General features: G+C 42.2%; 1 protein-coding gene across 1 annotated transcript in view; it reads left to right on the top strand.

Moving 5' to 3' along the window:
* CAMK1D (calcium/calmodulin dependent protein kinase ID) overlaps positions 1–25,842 on the top strand; it is a 154,138-nt gene that overhangs the window by 51,800 nt on the left and 76,496 nt on the right. The window lies entirely within an intron of this gene.

Below are 25,842 nucleotides of genomic sequence, written 5' to 3'. Positions count from 1 at the left end.
CCCTCTGGTTCCCTGGAGAATTAAGTGATCCCCTCCTCTCTGTGACACCCCTTTGTATACTTGTAGACTGCTATCATGTCCGCTCTGGCCCTCCTTTTCTCTAGGATATCCATGCCCAGTTCCCTCAGTCTGTCTTCATAAGTCTTGGTTTCCAATCCCTTAATCATCTTGGTTGCTCTTTTTTGCACCTTCTCCAGAGTTTCAATGTCTCTTTTGAAGTGTGGTGACCAGAACTGAATACAGTACTCCAGGTGTGGTCGGACCAGGGCGTAGTAGAGTGGTATTAAGACTTCCCTGGTCTTGGAGTGTATCCCCCTGTTGATGCAGCTTAGGATTGTGTTGGCTTTTTTAGCTTTTCTCCAGAAGGTCATATTTTGCATTTGCAAATCTTTAATCCCCCCCCCTTTGCTGTTGCCATGTCATATCTGCATGCTTGTTTCATAAGAAAACACAACCGCAGTACAAATTGGAGGGGATAAAATTTCAGCCTGTGCCCTTTGTAATATACAGTCCCGTTTCCCGCAGACTAAACAACTTCATTCTGCTTTTACAGCAGTGATTCTGGAATTGTAAACAGATAATTACCTCATTCTTTTGGCCTTTTCACTTGTAGCAAAAGCTTTTAGATTTACAGTCTGGCATATTAAAGCAATTGTGTCTGAAGAGCTGAAAAATACCGGCTAAAGTATTATTTATTTTAATTGCAGCCAAAGATGCATTCTCACATTCCCCCCCTCCCTGCCTCTCTCTCTCTCTCTCCGTGTTCAATCCCTCTTGAATTTACTAGGAGCTACAGAATACAGCGTTCCCTCGATTTTCACGGGTTCGAACTTCGCGGAAAGTCTATACCACGGTATTTCAAAAATATTAATTAAAAAAATACTTTGCTGGTTTTTTCCCTATACCATGGTTTTTCCCACCCGATGACGTCATATGTCATCGCCAAACTTTCATCTGCCTTTAATAAACATTTTTAAAAATAAACTTTAATAAACAAACATGGTGAGTAATAATCTGAATGGTTGCTAAGGGAATGGGAAATTGCAATTTAGGGGTTTAAAGTGTTAAGGGAAGGCTTGGGATACTGTTCATGGCCAAAAATAGTGTATTTACTTCCGCATCTGTACTTTGCGGAAATTCAACTTTCACGGGCGGTCTCGGAACGCATCCCCCGCGAATATCGAGGGAACACTGTACAGTAATCCCTCGCTACCTCGTCTTTCACGGATTCGCCATTTCACGGGTTTTCAAAGGGGGCTTAAATTCATTAAATCCACTGAAAATTTTAAATCCATTAAAAATTCATAAAATTCTTCTACAGTCCTACTGTACTCGATTGAAGAAACTGGTGGGATATCCCATGTAGTTCCAGCTGAGAAACATTATAGAATGACTGTTTAATGCAAAGGGTGGGGCTTAAAAGTCCAAATATTTGTTAAATAGATTAAAAAATATCTTTCCTCCACTTCACAGAAATTTGTTTTTCATGGGTGGTCTTGGAACGCATCCCCCATGAAAAACGAGGGATCACTGCATGGGCAATCCTTGATTTAAAACCACATTTGTTAAGGAGTGTGTAAAACCCTTGAGTTATCAAGGACATGGATGGAGGAAAACGTGGGATTCCAGCAGATATCGTAGGAGATAAGAGTACAAGACAGATACTGTACATTAAAGCATATAAAATAGTGTTTACTTTTAGAAATATCACAGTCAAGTTAAACAGTCCGGTCAAACACATTCAGATCAGTCAATAACTCTCAATACAATAAGATTACAAGCCTGTTTTTGTCTTATGTATCAGACGTACATTACAGCTTACAAATACATCAAACTACCATCGAACACACAAGAGCTTACTACAATAGTCACAGTGAATCAGCAGAAAGAACAGAAAGAGCAGAGAGAAAGAATCATGCTCTCTGGCTCCCTCTTATGTCAATTTGCAGCACGACCTCTTAAAGCTATAGTACTTCAATACATACAAGCATTGATTGTTAGCTTGTTTATATATTGCAAACCCAACTGTCCTGTACACAGTACTAACAATAATTGAGTCTAAAATTTATGTTGCTAAGTGAGAAATTTGCTTTGTCCTGTTTGGAAGACTTTCAAAATGAGTTTCGTCCCAATAAAAAAAAAATTGCACCACCCCCCAAATAAGAGTTTTGTCCCATTTTAGGACCTTTTCTTGCCACTGTTGTTAAGTGAAACGCCAAAGATGTCAAGTTACAACACGGCTGTTGTGAATCTGACTTTCCTCGTTGACTTGGCTTGTCACATGACCCCCCCAGATATCTCCGAGACCGCCTCCTGCCGCACGAATCCCAGCGACCGATTAGGTCCCACAGAGTGGGCCTTCTCCGGGTCCCGTCAACTAAACAATGTCGGTTGGCGGGCCCCAGGGGAAGAGCCTTCTCTGTGGCAGCACCGGCCCTCTGGAACCAACTCCCCCCGGAGATTAGAACTGCCCCTACTCTTCCTGCCTTCCGTAAACTCCTTAAAACCCATCTTTGCCGTCAGGCATGGGGGAACTGAAACATCTCCCCCTGGGCATGTTTAATTTATATATGGTATGCTTGTGTGTATGTCTGTTAGTATATGGGGTCTGTTTTAAATCTTTAAATATTTTAAATTTGTCAAATTATTTATGATTTGTTTCCACGTGTTGTGAGCCGCCCCGAGTCTTCGGAGAGGGGCGGCATACAAATCTAAGTAATAAATAAATAATAAAATAAATAAATAGTAATAATAGTAATAATAGTAATAATAGTAATAATAGTAATAGTAATAGTAATAGTAATAGTAATAGTAATAATAATAATTTATTAGATTTGTATGCCGCCCCTCTCCGAAGACTCGGGGCTAGTGATGGGCGAACTCAACGGTGTTTGGGTTCGGCAAGTTCGGACAAACTTTACGCAAAATTCGGCCGAACCCGAATCGAACCCGAACGGGGAATCCCACCAAGAGATTCCGGGGGTAGAGCTTTGACATCATGTATACCGGCAGGTTGCTAAGGACACCAAGGTGATCACTTCCTGGATTCCATGGAATCCAGGAAGTGATCACCTTGGTGTCCTTAGCAACCTGCCAGTGACGTCAAAGCTCCGAATGCCGAACGCGACCCCGAACTTTGCCCGAAGTTTCAAAAAATTTCAGGTTCATGTTTGGCATATCGAACACCGCAAAATTCGGTATGGACCCGAATTGTGTGGGTTCGGTTCACACATCACTACTTGGGGCGGCTCACATAAATGTGAGTCAGTTGCCCAGCATCCAAATTTTAATCACGCGGCTATAGGGGATGTTGCAACAACTGGTCGTAAGTTTGAAAAAACAATCATGAGTCACTTTTTATCTGTTTTCATACCGGAAATGAGATAACTCAAAGCTTTAAGACATCATAGCTGCAAGTATCCCAGTTATTTTTAACTGGTAAATTTTTAAAACTAAACATTTTTTGCAGTATAGTGGGAACGCAACGTGGTGAAGTTATTATGCTGTTTGTAGGACATCCTCGAAGGTCGATACACAGTATAAACACTCAATATTTCTTTGTTTACATTTTAAACTTCCAGCGAAAGAAGCGTGAAAAAAACAAAACAACCCCAAACTATTAATAAACATCCTAAATGTATTCAGGGCTTCTGTTTTTCTGAGGTTGCTGTCAGAGGGGGAAACGAGCTGAGCCGAGGAAAGAATTAAGCAGGGAAGTAGTATTGAATCTTTGCGTATGATCTGAGAGATTCGAGGAAGCTTTTTTTGGATGAGAAGCGAAACGTCTTCGGAGAAAAGCAAAGTCCAGTTTTGAGAAAAGCACCTTTAAGTGTTCTGCCGGCATGTTTCAGCCGCCCGTAATTACAGGGTAATTAGTCCAGGAAGACACACACCACACGATAAAAGGAAAACCCAAAAGTTTTTATGAACAGAAAAACAGAAATAGCTCCCTTTTTAAATGTCAAAGGGATTTTCTGGTGCACACAAGGCACAGGTGAAATGCAATCCAATTGCTCACCCAATAACTGGGAAACTGAGTCCAATTCTAAAGTCCAGAGAGTCCACACACAATCTTGAACAGCACAAACATCACGATCTGGACGAAACAATGAATCAGATAAACTGCCAGGAGGCTAAAACACCAGGTTGCACTTTTACCTGTAGCACTAATTATAGCAGCCCCACCCAACTACAGGTGACCTCATTTTCTCTTGTAATAATCCTTCAGTTGTTGTCTCCTATGCATCACTCTATTAATTCTTGTTCAGAATCCAGGGATGATACAGATGATTGATCTCCTCCTGGGCTGTCTGCCAAACTCCCCCCTTCCCTGTCACTCACATTTCCTTGGTCAGAGGAGGCTTCGTCGGCAGATTCCATTGGGAGCAAAACAGGCCTGTGGCCTGTGGATGTTCCCCCCACCTCCACCTCCACATTCCTTAGGGCAGGAGCTGGGCCAGAGCTAACCACAATATTTAAGATACCTCCTCCTCCTCCCACTCCTCTTCCACCTCCTTTCCTCCTCCTTTCCTTCTCCTCCCCCTCCTCCTCTCTTCAAAACATAAAAAAAAACCAAGTTCCCCAAACTACACATTTTTCCTTTTTTCTTTTTGTAGTTGTTTTTACAATTGGAACCCTATTCGAAGAACCAGGAAAAGAAAACCGGGCTAATTTTATTCTAAGCGACTGAGTCACCATCTTATCACCCTACCACAGACACTTCGTAAAACTTGAATGAAATATCTGAATTAAAAAATATATAGATCGGACGATGCCCTTTCCTCGGGCACAACATTCCCAAATGTTGGCAAAGAAAGGAAGCACCGAGCGTTTGGGTTTGGGTCTCCCTAAGCTGCAACTTCCAGGCCAAACTTCACGGGCTACAACAGCAGGACGTTAAACTTTACAGCTGCAGGCGAGACTTTTTTTGGCTCGGCTTTGTAGTGTTTCCCTCCTGCTGTTACTTCCTCCGCTTCTGATAGTGTGAGGTGGCCTAGATTTTAGTTAGCGGATTTGGCTTCTTGAGCTTTTCATGGAGACATAAGCTACATAAGCCTAAAATTAGACCGAGAACAATCCCCGCTTCGGTGGCGCTCCAAAGGGATTCAGAAGGAATCTGGTTGCATTTTGCTGGGCTAACGAATTTACTAACCGATCAAGGAGAATATTTGCAGCTCAGGGTTGAATGGTGGAGTCCTGGGTGCTATCTTGAGCTTGGTAGTTTTCTTTGCAGACACTTCATGACCCAAATAGGTAACATCATATGCTGCAACGTTCTACCTGTCAATGACTACTTCAGCTTCAATCACAACAACACAAGAGCACGCAACAGATTCAAACTTAATATTAACCGCTCCAAACTTGACTGTAAAAAATATGACTTCAGCACCCGAGTTGTCAAAGCATGGAACTCATTACCGGACTCAGTAATGTCAACCCCTAACCCCCAACATTTCTCCCTTAGACTCTCCACAATTGACCTCTCCAAGTTCCTTAGAAGGGGCGTGCATAAGTGCACCAGTGTGCCTTCCATCCCCTGTCCAATTGTCTCTCCTTATCTCATTTATCTTTTCTTCCTTTCAAATTTGTTCACCTATACTTTTATATCTTTTCTTCTATTTGTTTCTTTAGTTATATTACTACATATATATTTTTTTCAATGTGTATTATGTATTGGACTAACTAACTAACTAACTAACTAACTAAATAAATAAATAAATAAATAAATAATCAATGCTAGAAGGGTGTTTGGAAAGGAGGAGGAGGAGGAACACAAATGTTCTCAATTACACTGGGGAACAATTTGTAACACAATCTCTGTTGAGTTTGATTTTTGAGCCTTTTCATAGTTAATTAGGCATGCTGGTTTCAAAACTGTAGTTAGTTTTCTTCTACCATGTCAAGTTTTTTCTCTAAACCTTATATGTATAATGTGGCTGACTATTGTTGGAGCATCAAGCGAGAATGTCCATACATTAAACATGCTGGCTTCCCGCTACACGATAGTAACACGAACTTCCCACGCGAACATTCCCCACGAGAGCTATGGGCCTTGTAACCTTACTTTCCGGATAACCCTCGTACATTAATACATTCCGATAGATGTGAAAGGCTGTAGTTGCTTTGTAAATCAGTAAATCCCTGGACAGAATTGCAGCAACGCAGCTCCCTAACAGTTTGCTTCCTGATAAATACGTACTTTATGTTCATCCTTCAAGCCAAGATGCTCAGCCCTGTGCCAGGATAGGTTTTGTCTTTTCCAATATTTTTGGTGACAGATGCATGTAAAATGAAATCTTTTCGAGCGAGAAAAATCAGACACGAATTAGTCACAGAACTGTTTAGTCAGCAGTAAAGAATAGTTTATACACAATTGGGAATGTTAGCAGGTTGCAAACTCAACAGCCAGCCAAATCTGTACAATGTATACGTAGTATTGTCATGTTGGTGTGCAATTAAAACAACACAATTCTCTCCTCTGGGAGATGGCAATTTTACATGAACCTAGTTGCTCTTATCAAAGTTTGCAAAGCTGTTACTCTTAAAAGAGGTTTCCATGAAGCCTTGGAAGCAGAGTGAAATGGAGTTAAATATTGGCTGCAATAAAACCTCAAATTGATGGATGGTTTGAATGCTCCAATGAAGGCGAATCTACCTGCCCCAGGATAATGTTGGTGAGACCCCATTTGGAATACTGTGTTCAGTTCTGGAGACCTCACCTACAAAAAAGAGATACATAAAATTGAACAGGTCCAAAGACGGGCTACAAAAGTGGTGGAAGGTCTTAAGGATAAAACGTATCAGGAAAGACTTCATGAACTCAATCTGTAGAGTCTGGAGGACAGAAGGAAAAGGGGGGATATGAGTGAAACATTTAAATATGTCAAAGGGTTAAATAAGGTCCAGGAGGGAAGTGTTTTTAATAGGAAAGTGAACACAAGAACAAGGGGGGAACAATCTGAGGTCAGTTGAGGGAAAGATCAGAAGTAACGTGAGAAAATATTATTTGACTGTAGTAGATGCTTGGAACAAAATTCCAGCAGACGTGGATGGTCAATCCACAGTCAATGAATGTAAACATGCCGGAGACAAACATAGATCCAACCTAAGATAAAATACAGGAAATAGTATAAGGGCAGACGAGATGGACCAGGAGGTCTTTTTCTGCTGTCTTCTGTGTTTCTATTTGGGAGTTTGTTCTTTAAGTTTGAGACCTTCATGAACAGCTGATACGAACAGACATATTTCTTGCTTTGCTGATATGTTTTACACAGTTAAACCTTTCTGATACTAAACTATTAGAATTACATGCTTCAATCTTGTCATTGTGTGTGGACCTATTTCTTGGGGGGCTCATTGCTTGGGCAGAACAACCTACAACAGTGATGGCAAACCTTTTTTCCCTCTGGTGCCGAAAGAGCGTGTGTGCACGTTATCACGCTTGCACGAGGTCCCACACCCATAATTCAATGCTCGTGGAGGGTGAAAGCAGCTCCCTCCCCCGCGGAGGCCCTCTGGAGGTCCAAAATGGCCTGATTTCCAACTTTTTCTGGGCCCAGTAGGCTTGTGTTTCACCCTCCCCAGGCTTCAAAGGCTTCCCTGGAGCCGGGGAAGGGTAAACATGCCCTCCCTCATCCCTCTGGAGGCTCTCTGGAAGCCAAAAACGCCCTCCCAGAGCCTTTGTGCCAGCCGAAAATCAGCTGGCCTGCACACACATGCATGTTGGAGCTGAGATAGGGCAAATGGCTCGCGTGCCAGCAGATATAACTCTGCTAGCCACCTGTGGCACCTGTGCCATAGGTTCGCCATCCCTGGCCTCCAGGACATAATGATAATGATAATGATAATGATAATGATAATGATAATGATAATGATAATGATAATGATAATGATAATGATAATGATAATGATAATGATAATGATAATGATAATGATAATGATAATGATAACGATAACGATAGAGGTACCAGTAGCGATAGCAATAGCAATAGCAATAGTGGTTCTGATCTCTGGGTGGAGTTGATTCCAGAGGGCCAGGGCCACCACAGAGAAGGCTCTTCCCCTGGGTCCCGCCAGATGACATTATTTAGCCGACGGGACCCAGTGAAGGCCCACTGTGTGGGACCTAATCGGCCGCTGGGATTCATGTGGCAGAAGGCGGTTCTGAAGGTATTCCAGTCTTGAGATAGACTGCTCATTCTCCTAGTGAACGAGGAGGACTTATTCCTTTTTGTGGACACGTGCTTACAAATTGAGGTTAAAACCCCCCAAAGATGAGGGTGGGAGAAAAACGACATCCCCGTTGCCACGAGCATCCTCTCCATTCTATTCCTTTCAGCTGGATGTACATTTGGACATGCAATCCAATCTGACGGCGTCTCAATTTGGTTTCCTCGGCAACTGTTATTCTCGGCCCTTTTCAAAGCCACCGCAGACTTGATAGCATCGTTTCCACAAAGTGACATGGAGAAAATTTTTGCGGACGAGGAAAAAAGCGCATAAAAGAACGGAACCTCATGAAAATTCACAAAGCTTTCCCTTCCAATGCCAGCTACGGAAAAAGCAAAAAATCTTGCTCTCCTAGTTGCAATATTCCTCGGAGGCTTCTTGTTCCAATAGATGAGTCATCGCTCACCAAAATTGGTCCCCTTCCAGGAACCATCTCGAGAAGGAAGGGTTAAGTACCAAGCCAGAACATTCTTAGTTCTTCCAAGCGATCAGAAAACCTCGGTTGAACTTCAAGGTACAAAACCAAGAAACGGTAGCGAGGTGATCAAAAACAAAGCATTTAATTACAGTCCGATACGTTTCTTATCGCTCAAGAAAACTCAAAACTATTTCCAGATGTGTAACTACAGCGTATGAACGACAAATGCCTATGAAAGTTATTTTTTTCTCCTGCAAAAGCTTCCCCTATTGGAGATCTTCTAGAACTGGTTAGAACTTGCCAAAACCCACCTCTACTGGTGGTACATTGGTAGATTGATGTGTTGCAGGGTAACTCTGCTCACCGTCTGGAGTTCAATCCTGATGGGGCTCAAAGTTGAGCTTTCCATCCAGCAGTGCGTGGAAACAAAAAAAACCCAGTAGTTTTTACCAGAATTGTGCTGGTTGCGTGTGTACAGCGCATGTAATGGAGCTAGGCTACACGCTCCATTTCTGCTACCAAAACAGTGAACCCCCCTGTTCCGGGGCCTGGCTTAGAGAGGGCTGTAAAACACCCTAAAGTGGCATTCGCATTGTGCAGAATGCGGCTGCGAGAGCAATCGTGGGCTTTCCTAGATATGCTCATGTCTCATCAACACTCTGCGGTCCGCACTGGTTGCCGATTAGTTTCCGGTCACAATTCAAAGTGTCGGTAATGACCTATATAGCCCTACATGGCATCGGACCAGAATACGTATGGGACCGTCTTCTGCCGCACAAATCCCAGCAGCCAATTAGGTCCCACAGAGTTGGCCTTCTCTGGGTCCCGTCGACTAAACAATGTCGGTTGGCGGGACGCAGGGGAAGAGCCTTCTCTGTGGTAGCCCCGGCCCTCTGGAATCAATTCCCCCCGGAGATTTGAACTGCCCCCACCCTCGTCGCCTTCTGCAAGACTCTGAAAACCCATCTATGTCGCCAGTCATGGGGTAATTGACAAATCCCTTTGGTTAGTAAGATTTATGTATGGTTATGATTGTGTAGTATTGTCTGTTTTTTAATGATAGGGGTTTTAAGTCACAGTTTTAATTATTGGATTTGTTTACATTGTTTATTGTTGCTGTGAGCTGCCCCGAGTCTTCGGAGAGGGGCGGCATACAAATCTAATAAATTATTTTTATTTCTTTACTTACTTACTTACTTACTTACTTACTTACTTACTTACTTACTTATTTATTTATGGATTTGTATGCCACCTCTCTCCGTAGACTCGGGGCGGCTAACAACAGTAATAAAAACAGCATATAACAATCCAATATTAAAAACCCTTATTATAAAACCAAACATACATACAGACGTACCATGCATAAAATTGTAAATGCCTAGGGGGAAAGAATATCTCAGTTCCCCCATGCCTGGCGGCAGAGGTGGGTTTTAAGTAGCTTACGAAAGGCAAGGAGGGTGGGGGCAATTCTAATCTCTGGGGGGAGTTGGTTCCAGAGGGCCAGGGCCACCACAGAGAAGGCTCTTCCCCTGGGTACCACCAAGCGACATTGTTTAGTTGACAACCTGAATAATATTATTATTATTATTATTATTATTATTATTATTATTATTATTATTATTATTATTATTTATTAGATTTGTATGCCGCCCCTTTCCGTAGACTCGGGGCGGCTCACAACACAATAAAAACAGTTTATAACAAATCTAATAATTTACAATTTAAAATATTAAAAAACCCCATTATTAAACAGACATACACACAAGCATACCATACATAAATTGTATAGGCCCGGGGGAGATATCTCAGTTCCCCCATGCCTGATTACAAAGGTGGGTTTTAAGGAGTTTGCGAAAGGTGAGGAGAGTAGGGGCAGTTTTAATCTCTGGGGAGAGCTGGTTCCAGAGGGTCGGGGCCGTCACAGAGAAGGCTCTTCCCCTGGGCCCCGCCAACCGACATTGTTTAGTTGACGGGACCCGGAGAAAGCCCACTCTGTGGGACCTAATCGGTCGCTGGGATTCGTGCGGCAGAAGGCAGTCCCGGAGATATTCTGGTCCGATTATTATAAAAGTCTAAGTGTTATTGCTATTGCTTGTATGGAGAACAGCGCTACGTTAGGTTGAAAGCAGAACTTTCATCTCAAGAACTTGGAAGACCGTACAGTGTGTTTCTGATAATATCTTAGCAGGTACAACTTTTTGTCAGGGTTGCAAAATTAATCGGGGTGTGATAAGGGTTGTGTAATGTGAGCCCTGGGCTTTGAGCTATCAGCACATTCCTTTCAGTCCATAGCCCTTATCGCTGCCTCCTATCTCTTGTTTCCCAAAGGGCTTGCTTAGCAAAGTGGAAACCCTCGGAGTTTGGCACTTGTCTTTAAGTGTTCCCTGGGAATTTTGACACCTGTGATGAAGCGCAGGCCTTGGTTGCCATTTCAACAGTTTCAGGATTTCATGCACAGATATAACCAACCACCCGATGATTAAAGGGCCCTCTTGCCATCTAATCCTGTCTTGCGATTTGCCAGCTTCGTATTTTCAGGGTACCCCGAAGAGAAGAGATTGGAACAGAATGGAACACAAGAGCACACAACAGATTTAAACTTAATATTAACCGCTCTAAACTTGACTGTAAAAAATATGACTTCAGTAACCGAGTTGTCGAAGCGTGGAACTCATTACTGGACTCCATTAGAACTGCCCCTACTCTCCTTGCCTTTCGTAAGCTCCTTAAGACCCACCTGTGTCGTCAGGCATGGGGGAACTGAGACATCTCCCCCGGGCATATACAATTTATGAATGGTATATGTGTATGTATGTGTGTTTAGAAAATGGGGTTTTTAAAATGTTTTTTAGTAGAAATTTAGATTTGTTATAAATTGTTTTTCATTTTGTTGTGAGCCGCCCCGAGTCTGCGGAGAGGGGCGGCATACAAATCTAAATAAATAAATAAATAAATAAATAGTGTCATCCCCAAACCCCCCACACTTTACCCTTAGATTATCTACGGTTGACCTATCCAGATTCCTAAGAGGTCAGTAAGGGGCGAGTACAAGTGCCCTAGAGTGCCTTCCGTCCCCTGTCCTATTGCTCTATATCTCCTATACCTTCCTTCTATTCTTATATCTCTTCTTCTATTCTTTCATTGATAGGTTCTATTCCTATATCTTCTTTTCTATTCTTTCTTAGATATATTTTACTATGAGTATCTCCTCTATAACCTTCATCATGTATTTTACTATGTGTATATAGATATATATATACCCACTAAAACCCTCATTGTGTATTGGACAAAATAAATATTTTTTTTTAAAAAAAGAACAGAATAGAATAGAAAAAACATGGAATGGAATAGAAGAGAAAATATGGAATGGAATGGAACAAAAGGGAATGGAACAGAACAGAATGCTTTATTTGACCAAGTGAACACAAGGACAAAGGGACACAATCTGAGGTTAGTTGGGGGAAAGATCAGAAGCAACGTGAGAAAATATTATTTCATTGAAAGAGTAGTAGATGCTTGGAACAAACTTCCAGCAGACGTGGTTGGTAAATCCACAGTAACTGAATTTATTAAACATACCTGGGATAAACATAGATCCATCCTAAGATAAAATATAGGAAATAGTATAAGGGCAGACTAGATGGACCAGGAGGTCTTTTTCTGCTTTCAATCTTCTATGTTTCTAACTGTGATTAGTCCCCAGTACAGAAACACTCAGCAAAGCAACAGAGAAATAACTATAACAACCATAATAAAAGTGTGTAATCAGTAGAAGGGACAAATACGAGGTAATAAAACATTATAAATGTTCTGCCAGCGTGTCCCAACCGCCCGTAATTACAGGGTAATTAGTCCAAAAAGACACACACCAGAAAGAAAACTAAAAGTCTTTATCAACAGAAAAGCAGAAAAAAACCCTCTCGTTTTAAATGTCAAAGGGATTTTCTAGTACACACAAGGCACAGGTGAAATGCAATCCAATTTCTCACCCAGTAACTGGGAAATTGAGTCCAATTCCAAAAGTCCAGAAAGTCCACACACAGTCTTGAACAGGGAAACAGCAAACCACAATCTTGACGAACTATGAATCAGATAAACTTCCACGAGGCTAAACCAGCACGCTGCTCTTTTTATCTGTAGCCCTAATTACAGCAGCCCCACCCAACCACAGATGGCCTCACTTATCTCCTGTAATAATCCTTCAGTTGTTCTCTCCTATTCATCACTGTACGCATGCATGGGTCCATCATAAGTTCTTGGTCAGAATCCAGGGATGATAAGGATGATTGATCTCCTCCTGGGCTGTCTGCCAAACTCCCCTCTTCCCTGCCACTCACGCTTCCTTCGTCAGAGGAGACTTCGTCGGGAGATTCTATCGGGAGCAAAACAGGCCTGTGGCATGTGGATGTTTCCCCCACCTCCACCTCCACATTCCTTGGGGCAGGAGCTGGGCCAGAGCCAACCACAACAATAAATAAATATAAATAAGAGGTAGCCCTTCTACATTTCTGTAGCTCACTCAACTACAACCAAGAGGGAACTTTGCACGAATAGGGGGCCCCGTTTTTGTTTTTTTTTGCAGATTCGTGGGCCAACTTCGACTTTGGGAAGGCACCCCTACAAAATTGCTGCCATGAGGGGTGCCCTTTGACCTGGCCTGTATAACAAAAACCCCATTTTATGAAAAGAGAGAAATTGATGAGGTTGACTTCATCAGTAGTTTAGTGCAAAGCCAAGGCGGTGATGTCTCAGCCCCAGGAACATAAAGTCACTCACATCATTACCGTTTGGAATAGTTGGGCACCTGTGTCCTTTTGGATTTGATTTGAAAATCTGCAGTTTGTCTTGCAGCTGTTGTGGTTAGCTCTGGCCCTGCTCCTGCCCCAAGGACTGTGGATGTGGGGGAGACATCCACATGCTGCAGGCCTGTTTTGCCCCCTGTGGAATCTGCTGATGAAGGCTCCTCTGACCAAGAAGACATGAGGGACAGGGAGGAGGAGAGTGGGGCAGACAATTCAGAAGGAGATAAATTATCTAGCTCCTCCTTGGATTCAGAACAAGAGTTAATGATACAGCCACGCATGCGGAGAGCGATGCATAGGCAGCAACAACTGAGAGATTATTATCAAAGAAAATGAGGCCACCTGTGGTTGGGTGGGGCTGTGGTCATTAGTGAGGCTGCTATAAAGAGCAGCCTGTGGGTTTGGCCATTGTGGAGGATTATCTGATCGTTGTGTTTCGTGACTGCTTTACTGACTTTGACCTTTTGTGTGCTGATTTTTCCCCGCTTTGAAACTAAACCTGAGCAAAGTGTGGTTCACTTTGTGAAAGAAGAAGGACTGTGAATTGCCTCACAGCTGCAAGCTAAGTATCACAGAACTGATAAGGGACTTGTACAAATTACCAGTTTGTTTGGAGATGAGTGCTCTTTGCTGTACAAAAAGAGGCCTTAGGTTAAGGGAATTTTCATTCTAAAGAACATTGTTTTGAATTTTCAATCGTGTGTGTGTCTGAAATTTGTACCTGTGAATTTTTGAGAGGATTCTACCAGAGAGCCCGACAGAACAGTGGCCAAAGTTTATTTATTTATTTTTATTCATTTTATTGAATGTATAGGCCACCCAACTCCTGATGGAGTCTGGGCGGTGGTTTAGGAGGAAGAGAAATCTTTGTGGACGTATAGCTGGCAAAGTTTTGCTGGACATATCAAGACCCCATAATCCTCTTCGGATCCAGGCTAGATAATCTGTGCCTTCCTTTTAGGCTGCCACCATTTCCCTGCTTCTCAGCAAGAGAAGAGATTAACTTAAGCTCTAAGTATTTGTCCGCTTCTCTGCTTTGAGGGAGCATTTGTGCCTCGCAGAAAAAAGTTTGACAATGAAATCTCAAAAGCCAGCAGCATTTATGCTCACTACACACCTTAGCATCTCGTACTGTGCTCTGTTAGTAGTTACACATGGATGGTTTCTATTTGGAGAATAAAAGATCGAATTGTTGGTGGTTGTTACAAGTCCTCCTCGTTTCTCCAATAATATATATATTTTAAAGTCTGGTGGAATAAATTTGTGCTGAACTGATACATTTGGAGCCAAGGGCATTTGGGGTATGTGCCGACATGTTGCTCCTAATAAATAACTGGATTCCTTTGGAAACTTGGCTTGAGGCGCATTAATTAATTAGGGCATCGGCAAGACTCCAGTTCTGGTCGGAGTTGATTGAGCTGAAAAGATTTACTGAATAACAGATTGTTAAATCTGGAGACGTTATTTCATCCAGCAAATACCCAGGTAGCTACGAGTACTGGCAGTCGCATTCTGTGAAAAAATTTTAAAGGATTTCTTAAATTTTTAAATGTGGTGTCATGCATTGGTGAAGTAGCTGTATTGTTTCCCCAATGTACAGATCTTCATATACAGTGGTACCTCTACCTAAGAATGCCTCTACTTTTCTAGATAAGAACTGGGTGTTCAAGATTTTTTTTGCCTCTTCTCAAGAACCATTTTCTACTTATAAACCCGAGCCTCCAAAACTGTAACCAGAAAAGGAGGGGAGAAGCCTCCGTGGGGCCTGTCTAGGAATCTCCTGGGAGGAAACAGGGCCAGAAAAGGTAGGGAGAAGCCTCCATGGGGCCTCTCTAGGAATCTCCTGGAAGGAAACAAGGCTGGAAAAGGCAGGGAGAAGCCTCTGTAGGGCCTCTCTAGGAATCTCTTGGGAGGAAACAGGGCCTCCACCCTCCCTGTGGTTTCCCCAATCGCACGCCTTATTTGCTTTTACATTGATTCCTATGGGAAAAAATGGCTTAAGAACCTGGTCATGGAATGAATTAACTTCATAAATAGTGTACCACTGTACCATGTTGCTCAGTTTCTGCCTTAGCGTATTCTTAGGTTTGAAGTGCGCAGGTCTGTTATGTTGGCTGAAAATCCTGAGCTTTTCCAATATGCCTGCCTTTGGGTTCCAGTCATCAGATTAAAAAAAAACCCAAATAAACCCATCCAATCCCTAAATTTGGCATTTAGAATTTAATTTATAAATCCTGCGCTTCCGTTCCGGAGTTATGTTCTCTTCGTTAAAAAATTAAATCTCTGCCTGAAAAAAAAAAAATTCTTATTCATCACATTCCTTTGGAATCTTAATGAAGTTAAATTTGGGACATGTTTAATTTTTTTCTTTCTTTGTTTGGTAATTTTTTGTTTTTAACAAGAAGCTGTGATTACGAGGGGGTGGAAGATAGAGAAATACTTGAAGGCTCCCAGTGCAAATATTTAAAAGCAAATAATTGTGCCCAGCTGGAAGGGCCTTAAACGGAATATAAAACAGTCAATTAGCATTTTCTAGACATGCACAGAAGGACGGTGTTTTAATTTTAATTATTATTATTTTTTAAAAACCCATCTTCATCTTCAATTAGTTCATAATACAATAGCAGGTCTGCACTTTTGATTTGAGTTGGGGTCACACAATTTTAATTCCAAAAGGGAGCGGGGTTGAGAAGTTTATAATTGCATTTATTTATTTTTTAAGTATAAGAAAAGCAAAAAACAAGTACCAGCGGAGAATGGTAACGTGATTAATTGGAGGACCTTTCTTCTTTTAAATAAAGGGGATTTTTTGCCATTAATCAACTGCTGAAGTGGCTGGCAATTGTTCTTGCTGTAATTATGACTGAAAGGAAATTTCGTTCAAGTTGAATGGAAATCCTGGAGGCTGCAAGGGATTGTTTTTCATTAGGGTTGGGGGGGGTTTGAAGTTCTCAAGAACACTAGTAAGAAGTGCTGTGCTAGCACTGATGAGGTTACCTAGTTGGGTCATGAAAGGTCTACAAGAAGACCACCAAGCTCAGAGCCCTCCAAAGATGCCCATAGTCATTGTCATTGTTGTCATCCTCATCCTCTTCCTCCTCCTGCTCCTCTTCCTTCTCCTCCTCCTCTTCCTCACAGTCTTCCTCCTCCTCTTCCTCCTTCTGCTCCTCCTCCTCTTCCTTCTCCTCCTCTTCTTCACTCTTCCTCCTTAACCTCTTCCTCCTCCTCCTCCTGCTCCTCTTCCCTCTCCTCCTCCTGTTCTTCCATCTCCTTCTCTTCCTCCCACTCTTCCTCTTCCCCCTCCTCCTCTTCCTCCTTCTTCTCCTCCTCCTCCTCTTCCTCCTTCTGCTATTCCTCCTCCTCTTCCTGCTCCTCCTGCTACTCTTCCTCCTCCTCCTCCTCTTCCTTCTCCTCCTCCTCTTCCTCCCACTCTTCCTCCTTCACCTCTTCCTCCTCCTGCTCTTCCTCACACTCTTCCTCCTTCACCTCTTCCTTCTCCTCCTCCTCCTGCTCTTCCTCCTTCTCCTTCTCTTCCTTCTCCTCCTCCTCTTCCTCCCACTCTTCCTCCTCCTCCTCTTCCTCCTCCTCCTCCTCCTCATTTCTAACACTGATGACGTTATCTAGTTTGGGTCATGAACTGCCTGCAAGGAAACCAAGCTCAGAGGACCCCACCGAGTCCCCATTTCAACCCCGAGCTACAAATCTTCTCCTTTATTGAGGCTTCTTTTCTCATTGCTGAGTCTGGATATTTTCTGGTGGTGAAGGATAAACCGTGAGAAGGGCATTGCGTGCTCTCTTAGTTGCAATTGTGAGCATTTCTCCTCATTTCCCCTTTCGGTTTGACCAAAATCAAGCGGCTCCTGTCACATCAATTTGAGGGCCTGTCAATTCCAGTTTGTCATCATCCCTCTGAAGCCAAAATACTTTTATTGCACAGTGGAATAGGAAAGTATATATATAGAGAGAGAGAGAAAGAGAGAGAGAGCAGACCAGCAAATAACATTCCCACAACGTCCAATCAACATTGACCCAACTACAGGCAGTCCTCGACTTATTTACTGAATTGGTTGTCCAATATGTGAATTTTGACTTCATGTATGTATGTATGTATATGCAGTGATACCTCTACCTAGGAATGCCTCTACTTACAAACCTTTCTAGATAAGAACCGGGTGTTCAAGATTTTTTTTTGCCTCTTCTCAAGAACCATTTTCCACTTACAAACCCGACCCTCCGAAACTATGACCAGAAAAGGCAGGAAGAAGCCTCCGTGGGGCCTCTCTAGGAATCTCCTGGGAAGAAACAGAGTCGGAAAAGGCAGGGGAAAGCCTCCATGGGGCCTCTCTAGCAATCTCCTGGGAGGAAACAGGGCCAGAAAAGGCAGGGAAAAGCCTCCATGGGACCTCTCTAGGAATCTCCTGGGAGGAAACAGGGTCTGAAAAGGCGGGGAGAAGCCTCTGTGGGGCCTCTCTAGGAATCTCCTGGGAGGAAACAAGGCCGGAAAAGGCGGGGAGAAGCCTCTGTGGGGCCTTTCTAGGAAGGTAAGGGTCTGACTACCTGATGAAGGCAAATAAGCCCAAAATAGATCTAGAGTAGTCTCCCTTCCTTTTCATTATCAGCAAAATATATTACATTTATAGATTATAGTTGTCGTCTATAAAACGCTTATCTGCCTTGAAGAAAGGTAAGAAGAGGTAGGGAGAAAAAGAAGAAAAGAAGGAAGAGAGAAAAACAGAAAAGAGGAAATGAAAAAGAAAAGGAAAAACAATTTTTTATCTACAAATCTGTAAGAAGTTGTGCTTGGTGTCAACCGATGTGTTGACAATGTTGATTTACAGCTTCTAGGTTCATTACTATCAGTGTTCTTGGTATTTGTACAGTTTTCATCTTTAATTTGGATTAATTCTCAGTAAATTATCATTGCAATTTCACTGTTGTTATCTGTTATCTTTGTGGGTTTTGTTGGCTTTTGGTGTGATTGCACTCGATAAGACTTCTGAACTTTATGTCTTATTTGTATGTTCTCTTTTCCCCAGCCAAATATGCCATTTATTCCACGCTTTGTAGAAGAAGGAAATGAATTTAATTTGCTGTTATTTCTGCAAAAAAAAAAAAAAAAAAGCAATCCCAGTTCTTACCTACCGGCGTTCCCCCCCCCCCCCTCCTATTACTTTGAAAAACCCATTTGCTGAAACGTAATGCAATTGCTTATTTTACCCGCTGGAACATTGTTGAAGCAATCTAATTGCAGCTGTGGGATCGAGGGCAAACAAAACAGACCCCGGACATGTTAAGAATTCAAACTCTCAATATAAAAGTGAAAAGAAACGGGTTTTAATCAAAGGCAAACCCATAAAAATACACATTGCCTTTCTGGTTCGACACCAAAGTAACTGTGCAAAGAATAAGGCCTCCTTTCCTAAGAATAAAAACATTCTGTTTTTAAATCAAGGGTTCTTAACTGTTTTCTTGTTTTAATCATTGGATTTGTATTTTGTATTCTTGCTGTGAACTGCTCCGAGTCCTCGGAGAGGGGCGGCATACAAATCTAATTAATAATAATAATAAATAAATAATAATAATAATAATAATCCATTATTGGTTATTATTATTGTATGCCGCCCCGAGTCTTCGGAGAGGGGCGGCATACAAATCTAAGTAATAAAAATAAATAATAAATAAATATTATTATTATTATTATTATTATTATTATTATTATTATTATTATTATTATTATTTAGATTTGTATGCCGCCCCTCTCTGAAGACTCGGAGCGGCTCGCACCAGGAATACAAAATACAAATCTAATGATTTAAAAAAAGCAAAACAGTTAAAAAACCCTTTGTTAAAAACATTCATACAACCCAAACAAACCATACATAAAACGGAATTGATTCCCCATGCCTGGTGACAAAGTTGAGTTTTTAGGAGTTTGCGAAAGGCAAGGAGGGTGGGAGCAGTCCTAATCTCCGGGGGGAGTTGATTCCAGAGGGCCGGGGCTGCCACAGAGAAGGCTCTTCCCCTGGTTCCTGCCCAATGGCATTGTTTTGTTGACGGGACCCCGAGAAGGCCAACTCTGTGGGACCTAATCAGTCGCTGGGATTCGTGCGGCAGAAGGTGGTCCTGAAGGTACTCTGGTCCGATGCCATGAAGGGCTTTGATTTGATGCTCATGTGACTGGATAGGAGTGGCTTGCCAGCCAGGTGGGAGTGGCTTGACAATCATGTGACGGGGAGGTGGCTTAAAGGTCATGTGACTGGGTGGGAGTGGCTTACCGACCAAGATAAGTTTGCAAATAGGTGCTTGGCCTCTTTTTCAGTTGATCAAGTCACCAAAAGGACAAAGGATAGACAGCATTATTTGTTGAGGAGCACAGTCACATTTGAAGGTTTTGTCCTGAACCCACAAAGGTTCAGTATGAGAACAGATCAGGCAAGTAGCTCAATTTTCTTTCATTGCTCTAAAAGTTGATTGAAATGATTAAAGCGTTTATGCGAGAAAACATGCTATTTCGGTCCCACAGAGTTGGCCTTCTCCGGGTCCTGTCGACTAAACAATGTCGTCTGGCGGGACCCAGGGGAAGAGCCTTCTCTGTGGCAGCTCCGACCCTCTGGAACCAACTCCCCCCTGAGATTAGGATTGCCCTCACCCTTCTTGCCTTTCGCAAACTCCTTAAAACCCACCTCTGCCGTCAGGCATGGGGGAACTGAAACATCTCCCCTTGCCCATGTTGTTTTGGTGTTAGATTGATTGTGTGCTTGTTTTTTAATATTCTGGGGTTGTTTTTTATGAATTTTTTAGCTTAACATTGTAATTGGATTGGTGGGTATTGGATTTGTTATTATGTATTATTTTTACTCTGTTGTGAGCCGCCCCGAGTTTGTGGAGAGGGGCGGCATATAAATCCAATAAATCTAATCTAATCTAATCTATTTCATTATTTCCTATTTTAAAATCATAAGGATCATACTAAGGTACAAGAGAAGGAAGGACAAAAACCAGCAATTTTTGGCGGAAATCTGTCGACAGTGCGCGACCGACCGACGGTAGCAGGAGCTGTTCGCGCAGCTCCATTACCACTAAACGGACGGTGTCCCCCCCTCGTGGGGGGAGCTGCCCATGACTGACTTTAACAGTTGGATGTTGAATGAAGTGATGTTGCCGAGAAGGACAAAAACTTCCAGGCGGGGAGATTTTACCGCTCATCGTTATGACACAATCGTAGCTTTTCCGAAGCGTAGGCTGCACTCAAGGATGCGTCTCTGTGGGTGGGTTTGATGGTGCTTGATATTGCTCGGAGCGGCTTTTGATGCTTCGTGGTCTGTGGCTGAAAGCTTTTTGAACATCTCTCCCCGGGCAACGAATTAGAGGAAGCAGCTGAAATTTGAGTAGCAGGTGCCGAACAACTTGATGTTTTGCCATCGGAAAGGAACGGCTCGGGGTGAATGTAAAATGTTCTTATTGGTTGTAGGAGCAAGCTGCTTTGTGGATGGTTAACAGAGCAGGCCTTTGCTTTCAGAAAACCTGGGTTTAGCTGTGTTTGGATCCAACAGGCATTGGGGGTTTTTTTCGATGCAGCGTCCATTAAATCAGGCATGTGACCATTAAATCAAAGAACTGTCCGTTAAATCAAAGACTTCTCCATAAGGTATATAATAGGAGGTTGTATACATCAAGCATTTGACTGAAAATGACACTGTGGACATCTTTTGGTATAAGACAGTGTATTTTGACACAAATGAATATATATAGTATATCATAGCCATCCATCTTTCTGTCCAGTCTGTCTGTCCTCTCTGTCTATCTGTCTATATCAATCATCTATCATCTCTATTTATCTTTCTACCGTTATCATCATCTACCTACCTCCCCAATGAGCAGGTTTGATAAGTCACAGAGAAATCAATTTATGTCCCATTTTATCACGTTCTATATATGTCTACCTATCTCTACCTGCCAGTATCTGTCGGTCTGTCTGTTTGTCTCTATCTCTGTCTATGTCTCTGTCTGTCCATCTATATCAATCATCTATCATCTCTATCCATCTTTTCATCATCGTAGTCATCTGTCTGTCTGTCTGTCTGTCTGTCTGTCTACCTACCCTATCTATCTATCTATCTATCTATCTATCTATCTATCTATCATCTATCTATCTATCTATCTATCTATCTATCTTATCTATCTATCTATCTATCTATCATCTATCTATCTATCTATCTATCTATCTATCATCTATCTATCTATCTATCTATCTATCTATCTATCTTATCTATCTATCTATCTATCTACCTACCTACCTACCTACCCTATCTATCTATCTATCTATCTATCTTTCTATCTACCTACCTACCTACCCACCCTAACTATCTATCTATCTATCTATCTATCTATCTATCTATCTATCTATCTATCTATCTATCTATCTATCTATCTTTCTTTCTTTCTATCTATCTATCTATCTATATCTATCTATCTATCTATCTACCTACCTACCTACCTACCTACCCTATCTATCTATCTATCTATCTTTCTTTCTTTCTTTCTTTCTTTCTATCTATCTATCTATCTATCTATATCTATCTATCTATCTATCTATCTATCTATCTATCTATCTATCTTTCTACCTACCTACCTACCTACCCACCCTATCTATCTATCTATCTATCTATCTATCTATCTATCTATCTATCTATCTATCTATCTACCTACCTACCTACCTACCTACCTACCTACCTACCTACTTACCTACCTACCTACCTACCCTATCTATCTATCTATCTATCTATCTTTCTTTCTATCTATCTATCTATCTATCTATCTATCTATCTATCTACCTACCTTTATCTATCTACCGGTATCTGTCTGTCTGTCTGTCTGTCTGTCTGTCTGTCTGTCTGTCTGTCTGTCTGTCTGTCTGCCTCTCTCTCTCTCTCTCCAGTTAACAGGTTTAATAAGTCACAAAGAAATCAATTTATGTCCCATTTATCACATTCTATATCTCTATCTCTATCTACCAGTATGTCTGTCTATGTCTCTGTCTGTCTGTCTCTATATCTCCAGTGAATAACTTAGATAAGTCACAGTGAATTCAATTTATGTCCCATTTTATCCCAGCTTGCTTTCCCCCCTCTTTCCCGGATTCCGCCATTCCTTTCCTCCCTTGACAAGCCCTTTCCTTTCAAGGCAGCTCTATGTAAGATTGCCGACGACGCCTGTTGTGTCACTAGACCTGTGTGAATATATCAAAGGGCAAGGTTTAGTCGGGAAAACTGGAAAATCCCTCGGAGTAGGACGGATGTCACAGATGCAAATCAGGTGAAGAAAGGGATGTCAGAAAGCTGTCTGGGCTTAATGAGATACCGATAAAAATGGAAGTGATGAACTTAAAGATAAAACAGGAGGCGGATGAGGTGTAAAAAGCAGCCTTGCCCTTTCAGGAGTGACTAAAATAAATTTGGAGATGCTTTGAAGAGGTTTAACCCACAGTTGGCAAAAAAAACCAAAACTCAAACAACACCAGTATTTATTTGAGAATCTCACACCTGGATAGGGAAAGAATTCCTCCAGGTGACCCAGATAGGGAAATTTGTGGGAGAAGAGTTAGGGAGTTTAGCCCCCATTTTTATCTATTCAGTCCTTGTTGGCATTCCACACTGGGATAACCAATGTTAGAATTATGTTAGACTAGATGGATCATGAGGTCTTTTTCTGCCGTCTGTCTTCTATGTTTCTATGTTTCTAATACCCAACTTCAAACATACCGTATTTTTGGCGTATAATACGCACCGGAGTATAAGGTGCACAAAACATACAAAGAAAAAAAGAAAGAAAGAAACAAGAAAAACAAACAAATGAACATATAAACTTGAACAACATATAAAACATATTCAGTTTAAGTAGTGTTCTTTATATGCTCATAGATATGCACTGCTCAAAAAAATAAAGGGAACACTCAAATAACAAATCCTAGATCTGAATGAATGAAATATTCTCATTGAATATTTCATTTGCCCAACTATTCCATTTGCACAACAGCGGGTGAAATTGATTGTCAATTTGATTGTCAATTGATTGTCAATCTGTGTTGCTTCCTGAGTTTGATTTCACAGAAGTTTGATTGACTTGGAGTTATATTCTGTGATTTAAGTGTTCCCTTTATTTTTTTTTAGCAGTGTAGTTATTTGCTTATCAACAATTAATATTTTCTTTCATTATGTGCATATGTTTATTATATAGAAGACATAATTTTTCAACCGTACTGTAAGGTAAAATAATTTTTGTTGTGTCACAGATACAACATTTTGATAGATACGTTGTCAAATAACATGCTTGTAATTTTTTTTAAAAAAAATATAAGAATGTGTCCCTTTATATCTACATTACAACTTAGCTCTGGGATGACATCGTCCTTCTGGTTAATCGAATTTGAAGGCACAATAGATACATTGTGGGAATGTATCCCTCCATCTGGGCTGCGGGTCACAAACCTTGGTTGTCTGACTCAGACGGAGATAAGTCTCGATGTGCTCAGAAGCTTTTATTAGTGTGAGATCACACCAGGTTGCTCAGCCAAGTCTGGGAAGGATTGCTGTGCAAAGGTTCAATCATAATGGAACAATCATAATGGTATGTGGAAATGTTGGAATCCATTGTTGGAATGTACAGTGGTGCCTCTACTTACGAACTTAGTTCATTCCGTGACCAGGTTCTTAAGTAGAAAAGTTTGTAAGAAGAAGCAATTTTTCCCATAGGAATCAATGTAAAAGCAAATAATGCGTGCGATTGGGGAAACCACAGGGAGGATACAGGCTCTGTTTCCTCCCAGGATATTCCTAGAGAGGCTCCACAGAGGCTTCTCCCTGTCTTTTCCGGCTCTGTTTCCTCCCCAGAGATTCCTAGAGAGGCCCCACGGAGGCTTCTCCCTGCCTTTTCCGGCTCTGCTTCCTCCCCAGAGATTCCTAGAGAGGCCCCACGGAGGCTTCTCCCTGCCTTTTCTGGCTCTTTTTCCTCCCCAGAGATTCCTAGAGAGGCCCCACGGAGGCTTCTCCCCACCTTTCCCAGCTCTGTTTCCTCCCCAGGGATTCCTAGAGAGGCCCCACGGAGGCTTCTCCCTGCCTTTTCTGGTCATGTTTCCTCCCAGGAAATTCCTAGAGAGGCCCCATGGAGACTTCTCCCTGCCTTTTCCAGCCCTGTTTCCTCTCAGGAGATTCCTAGAGAGGCCCCACGGAGGCTTCTACCCACCTTTCTCGGCCCTGTTTCCTCCCAGGAGATTCCTAGAGAGGCCCCATGGAGGCTTCTCCCCACCTTTTCTGGCCCTGTTTCCTCCCCAGAGATTCCTAGAGAGGCCCCACGGAGGCTTCTCCCTGCCTTTTCTGGTCATGTTTCCTCCCAGGAAATTCCTAGAGAGGCCCCATGGAGACTTCTCCCTGCCTTTTCCAGCCCTGTTTCCTCTCAGGAGATTCCTAGAGAGGCCCCACGGAGGCTTCTCCCTGCCTTTTCCGGTTACAGTTTCGGAGGCTCAGGTTTGTAAGTGGAAAATGGTTCTTCAGAAGAGGCAAAAAAATCTTGAACACCCGGTTCTTATCTAGAAAAGTTTGTAAGTAGAGGTTTTCTTAGGTAGAGGTACTACTGTATTTCTATGCAACCACTACAGCAGTATTCAGCCAGTAGATGGCAGTATTTAAAGTCTGGATCTATGTCTATGATATATACCAGCGAAGGACCGCTATCTTCGGCACTACCGGTGTGGCCCCTCAGGCCGACGCAGGGGCGCGCATGTCCGATCAACCAGGTTTTGTTTTTTGAGAACGAATGCAATGCGTGCTGTGAGATTTCTCGATCCTATGGCAAAAAACACGAAACTCCCAGCAACCGACCAGGGCCCACAGAATCAGCCTTCTCCAAGTCCCGTCTGCCAAACAATGCTGTTTGGAGGGCATACTCTGTGGTGGCTCCGGCTCTATGGAACCAACCCCCCCCCCCAGATATTCGTACTGCCCCCACCCTCCTGGCCTTCCAGAAGGCTGTGAAAATATGACTCTTCCTTCCGGCAGGCTTGGGGGGCCCAGAGAGACGATTGCTATTGAATGAATGTTTATGTGGGTTTTTTATTAGCTTTTTACTTTTGTGTTATTTAATGCTCGGTATTTTACTCTTCTTTATTGCCTATGACTGTATGCCGCCCAGAGTCCACTAGGAATTAGATGGCTTAGAAGTTAAATAAGTTTAATTAAAACTTTTTTCCAAAAAATTCCAGGTTTTGGTTAAGCTACCAGAAAGAAGGAAAATGATTTAGCTTTACTAGATAAGTGGTCAAAGCAATGGAAACTGCAGTTTAATGTTTCCAAATGTAAAACAATGCACTTGGGCAAAAGGAATCCTCAATCTGAGTAT

This window comes from Erythrolamprus reginae, chromosome 6 (assembly GCF_031021105.1).
Source record: "Erythrolamprus reginae isolate rEryReg1 chromosome 6, rEryReg1.hap1, whole genome shotgun sequence".
NCBI classification, from domain to species: Eukaryota; Metazoa; Chordata; class Lepidosauria; order Squamata; family Dipsadidae; genus Erythrolamprus; species Erythrolamprus reginae.
This window is presented reverse-complemented; position numbering and strand designations above follow the sequence as displayed.